This window comes from Anopheles coluzzii, chromosome X (genome assembly GCF_943734685.1).
Source record: "Anopheles coluzzii chromosome X, AcolN3, whole genome shotgun sequence".
Classification (NCBI taxonomy): domain Eukaryota; kingdom Metazoa; phylum Arthropoda; class Insecta; order Diptera; family Culicidae; genus Anopheles; species Anopheles coluzzii.
Genome location: NC_064669.1, coordinates 23,236,378 through 23,242,487, shown reverse-complemented (window position 1 = coordinate 23,242,487; position 6,110 = coordinate 23,236,378).

Here is a 6,110-nt window from a genome sequence, read left to right as displayed (position 1 = left end):
AGCCAACGAGAAATCCTACTTGACTCTTGACATCAAGCTTCGTTCACTTCTCTTTCGGTATGTGACAAAATACCTTGCTTCCGAATATTCTGAAACGAGACACATTTGGCTTGTGCCCGAACCACAATTCGTATGGAGTTTTGCTCATACTTAAAGATGAGGACGGACTTCGATTGATCAGATGTACTGCCGTCAAAACCGCTTCATTCCACATCGATCGTTTGAATTTCGAATCGTCCAAAATAGCTCGTGCACGTTCCATAATCGTCCTGTTCATGCGTTCAGCAACTCCGTTTTGCTGCGGTGTATATGGAACGGTTGGTTCCATTACAATGCCCTTTTCCTCACAAAAATGTGTAAAATTTGAGTTGATATATTCACGGCCATTATCGCATCTTACTCGGGATATTCGACGATCAAAGTGAGCTGTAGCCATCGCTGTGTACTTAACAAAAGCGTCGAAAACTTCCGCCTTTGATTTCAGCACGTAGACTGCTGTAAAATGCGTGTAATCATCAATAAAGGTAACGAACATCTTCTTACCATCCCAGGAAGCTGGTGTGAACGGTCCACAAACATCGGAATGGATCAATTCCAATGGTCGCGATGATCGATGTCGAGGAACTGTTTCAAATGGTAGCCTTGTTTGTTTTCCTATCATACACGATTCACAGACTCCTGCGTGCGGTTTCACATTTCCACAGTTGTCGATTCCTTCAACCATTTCAGCTTGGATGAGCTTCACTAGACCCGTATTTCCAATATGACCATACCGACGATGCCATATTGTCAGCAAATCTTGAGGATCAGTAACCATGGCAGATTCGATATTTGGTATTGAAATATCCAATTCATATAATCGACCTTTTCGACTTGCAGTGCACAAAACCTTAGATCCACGCATGATTTTTGCACCATTTTCGCTGAATTTTACTTCCATTCCTCGTTCAACGACTCGTTTCACGGAGAACAAATTCGCAAAAAGTTCAGGTACATACAATACATCGTGTACTGTACATCGCAACTGCTTGTCTTGAGTTTTCACAAATATCTTCAAATCTCCAATTACATCACTGGTTAGTGATACTCCCGACTTGGCCACATTTATAACAATCGGTGAATTCAGTTTTCGAATATTCTGCAGATACTTTTTGTTGTTTACCATATGTTCCGATGCACCACTATCGAGTATCCATTGAAAATTTTCATCTAAATTCACATCACCAGTTATAAACGCCGTGTCGTCTTGGTTTTCCGCATAACGTGCCGTACTTTTCTTCTTCTGATTTTCCGCTTTTACGTGCCTTTCATTTCCTTTATTTTCCGGACAATTTATACGCTTATGACCAGGTTTTCCGCAAGCATGACATTTGAAAACAAATCTTCCAGTATTTCCAGGTTTTCCAACTCTTCCAGAAAAGGCTGTGCTGGTTTCGACTGTTTCCACGTTGAATTGTCGTTTAACGGCTTCATTCAGCAAACGTGCTTCGACAAATTCCATCGAGCACTGTTCAACCGGCAACGTTTCCAATACCGTAATCAGATGTTCAAATGATTTCGGCATCGATTGTAGCAAAAAGAATACTAATACCGACTTATCCAACTTGATGTTAGCCGATTCAAGTTCCCTGACGAGCTTTTCAAATGATAAAATATGTTCTTGCAATGTTCGCTTTTCATCGAACTTCATCGTAGATAGCTGTTTCAGCAAGAAAACTCCGGAAACTCCTTTCTTCTCGAAATTTTCCTTTAACGTCAACCAAATTGCTCTTGTAGATGTTTTTCCTCGAACATATTCCAGTTGATTATCGGCTATTTTATGAATTAAAACCGATTTACACTTCGCATCTTGTTGCTTCCGTTTTAGCCGTTTTTCTTCATTTAGCGCTTCAATAACTGTCGTCGGATTCACTTGAAAAAAATCTTCTTCTTCCAGAGTCTTTTCGATACAATGGAGTAACCCCAATTCTTCCAGGTATAAATCCATACGAAAACTCCAATTTGAAAAATTCGTTCCATCAAAAAGATACACACGTTGCATTCGTTCTTCTTCCATGTTGGTTTTTCCAGAGTACTTCGATAATATCGACCGGAATGAACACGACCACGAACATTAAAATTATCTTCAATGAATCCCTTTTATATCCGCGACACACTAGTTAGAGACGTGGAGAGCCCATAACCTAATGAGTTTAGAATGTGTCTCTACAGTTTATTATACTAAACTACCACATAACTGAAGCTAGCTGCTTCTTTTATACCCGTCGTAAATGCTATGGTCTACTTTGTTTTTCCAACACTGCTATTTCTCCCTTCCAACAATTTTTAGTACAGGAAATTGGTGGCGTTTTTGGTATCTTGGTTATTTGGGATTTATCCTACCGAAAATCACAGATTTTTTCATAATACTGACCGAAAAGTCACAAAACCATTTCCCAAATGATTTGATGCAGTAAACTCCATATGAATATGGAAATCACTAGTGACTACCTGTTGACGGCGGAACTCGGGTCAGGCCACGCGAAGGAAAGGCCTTCAGTGTCCTAAGTTCCAACCGAAAACAAATGTATATAAAAGATGGGTTTCTGCCCGAAAGGAGTTACCATAATAAATTGTACATTAAACTTTCGGCTAGTGTTCGCGGTTCGTGGGAACCTATGCTTCGAAAGTGGCACAATTCATTCAATAACTTTTCGGATGGGGGCAGAGGGACCCGGATGAGACCTAAAGCAAAAACCTAGGAAAGGCCAAAACGTTCAAAAAAATCGAGACGTTTTCCGTTCAGTTTCTAAATTAGATCTAACGTTTATTTGACAAAATTGGTTCTTATATACTAACATTTTTGATGTTGTTGAAACGTGTCCGTACACGTCGTTTAATTGTATTGGTGCCAGTGTGTGAAAGTACCGTGGCCCTTTTCGGCAATGCATACAACAGTTTGTTTATAATCTTTATGTTTTCGTATGGTGTTTTGTTTATACTTCAGTTCCACGCATTCTAGATTGATCCTAAACTAACTTGAAACTTAATGACCTCCTCGTTTTGGGTTGATAACTGAAAGAATTCGTTACGTGCACATATGCATGTTTTCGTCCTTCATGCATTTTTCTCCTAATTTCTGTCTGCCCACCGGATGCACCAGCTCTAAAATATTTTTATTACCCTACACGTTGTTCGAGTGGCTTATGCTTATCGATGAATTCAAGAAACGGGCCGTTCCCAAATTGTATGTTTATTTAGGCCAGCGAACTCGTTCTCATACGATAAGTTACAATAGCTTCGAATTTCTATCCAAACTTAGCCGTTGCAAATGAAATATTTGTTGCAATTTCAAAATCGCCTCAAACCTACCCGTTGCTACCGCAACACTACCCAAATAACCAAATCGTCCTTAACCCACTGTAAAACCACTTCAAACCCACGTGGGTTTGTGGTGGTCGATTCAATCGTGAACCCACCAAATTTTAGAACAATCGGAGCTGCCAGTTCCGATCCGATCCACGCAAACAATGAGACCCCAAATTTTGAGTGATTCAGGCCGAGGGTTATGAGGAAGCTTGAGGAAGCACGCCCATCCGGCAAAATGAGTGTATTTTTTGAGTGATTTGAGTACCATCCCCCGTTAGCAGTTACTCTTGGAGGAATGAGTTACACCCTCGAGCGAGCCCTCCCCCTCTCCACCCGTAACGCACGGTGCGCTCTGCAGTTCTCAATGTGTTGTGTTCTTTCCAATCATGCTACCAACACATCCAAAGATATTTGTTTCTTTCGTTTCTCGTTTTATTTCATGCATAGACACGATCGCAAACACGCACTTATTCTAACAACAAACACAAACACGGTCATTTTTGGTTACATAAACACTTTATTGAAACATAAATTACACTTTCACAACACATTTAGAATCGTTCATACTCACGAATGGCGTCATACTGTAAAGTACCGGGTCGAGCCAGGCTGCGGGAAACTTGTCGACAATCTGCGTTGCCTCTGTTCAGCAAATTCTTACCTGTCGATGCACGCACTGCATGTGCGTCTGTACACACTGTTCACTTCACACTTTATCAAAACACACCGGCGCACGAGACTTATAACGAAATGCGCATCAACGCACAAACACTGCGCGCGGGACTTAGAACGAAACGCGCACAACCATCTCCGACAAAGCGTTGCGCTGTACTGGTGGTTTTGTACGCGTAGGAGGGGGGACATACGGAGCGATGGTTCGATGCTGTAGTGTAAGCGAGACAACACGATGTGACGAGCAGCTCCAAGTTGAGCTCGCTGAAAGAAGACACACACACACATTCACAGACGGCTCGTCAAAGCACGGTATTTGTATTGGTGTTAGTGAAGCGCGCGTGTAAAACAGAATGCGAACTCTCATCGCAGCGCGTTTCTCCTTGCTTCCTCAAGCTTCCTCATAACCCTCGGCCTGAAGCACTCAAAATTTGGGGTCTCATTGTTTGCGTGGCGGCGAAACGCGCTGCGATGAGAGTTCGCATTCTGTTTTACACGCGCGCTTCACTAACACCAATACAAATACCGTGCTTTGACGAGCCGTCTGTGAATGTGTGTGTGTGTCTTCTTTCAGCGAGCTCAACTTGGAGCTGCTCGTCACATCGTGTTGTCTCGCTTACACTACAGCATCGAACCATCGCTCCGTATGTCCCCCCTCCTACGCGTACAAAACCACCAGTACAGCGCAACGCTTTGTCGGAGATGGTTGTGCGCGTTTCGTTCTAAGTCCCGCGCGCAGTGTTTGTGCGTTGATGCGCATTTCGTTATAAGTCTCGTGCGCCGGTGTGTTTTGATAAAGTGTGAAGTGAACAGTGTGTACAGACGCACATGCAGTGCGTGCATCGACAGGTAAGAATTTGCTGAACAGAGGCAACGCAGATTGTCGACAAGTTTCCCGCAGCCCGGCTCGACCCGGTACTTTACAGTATGACGCCATTCGTGAGTATGAACGATTCTAAATGTGTTGTGAAAGTGTAATTTATGTTTCAATAAAGTGTTTATGTAACCAAAAATGACCGTGTTTGTGTTTGTTGTTAGAATAAGTGCGTGTTTGCGATCGTGTCTATGCATGAAATAAAACGAGAAACGAAAGAAACAAATATCTTTGGATGTGTTGGTAGCATGATTGGAAAGAACACAACACATTGAGAACTGCAGAGCGCACCGTGCGTTACGGGTGGAGAGGGGGAGGGCTCGCTCGAGGGTGTAACTCATTCCTCTAAGAGTAACTGCTAACGGGGGACGGTACTCAAATCACTCAAAAAATACACTCATTTTGCCGGACGGGATGTATTTATCTAGCCTACCCTTACCCACCTTTATTAAAAATGCTTTGTGGCAAAGTTTGGTCAAGGGTTGGTTAAGGTCAATATGCTGACTCCTCGACTGCTTTAACTCCTCGATTGATTAAATTCATTCACTTACATCACTGCGCTTCAACTTCAGCAATATTATTAGTCTATAAACTATGCACTGACCAGCGAAACGAAAGAGTCCATTCGGAAGTAAACAAACACACATATACAGCAATTATCCGCAGTACGCGATACTCGATATACGCGAATTCGCAGTACGCGATTCCTCTAAATTTGACAGCTCCATGTGTTTTTTGCAAATATTTTAATTTTTTGAAATATTTTATGCTCTTTTTGAATTTCCTTAATGTTCTTAATGCATTTTGCATTAAATTTGTGCAAACGATACCTATTTTATAACAAAAAAAACTTCAATGCAAAACTCTGTGGCGATATTTTTCAACCCTCGAACCGGTAGTGTAAACTATTTTTCCATAGGAATCCGCTATACGCGAAAACTCGAGATACGCTATTGCGCTCGGTCCCGTACGATAGCGTATATCGGATAATGACTGTACTTCATGAGATGCGATGAAATTTGGCGGACTGGTAATACAAATTGAAATTCCTACCGAAAACTACAGTTAAAATGTTGCTGCTTCTACCGAAATCTGCTAAAATAATCTGGCCACACTGGGTGAGATTCTGGTTTTTTTCCCACCTGGTCTCTTCAATGTACCTTGGACTCGTTGTAATTTTCCTATAGGGTCACCTTTTTTCCATATACTCTGACTA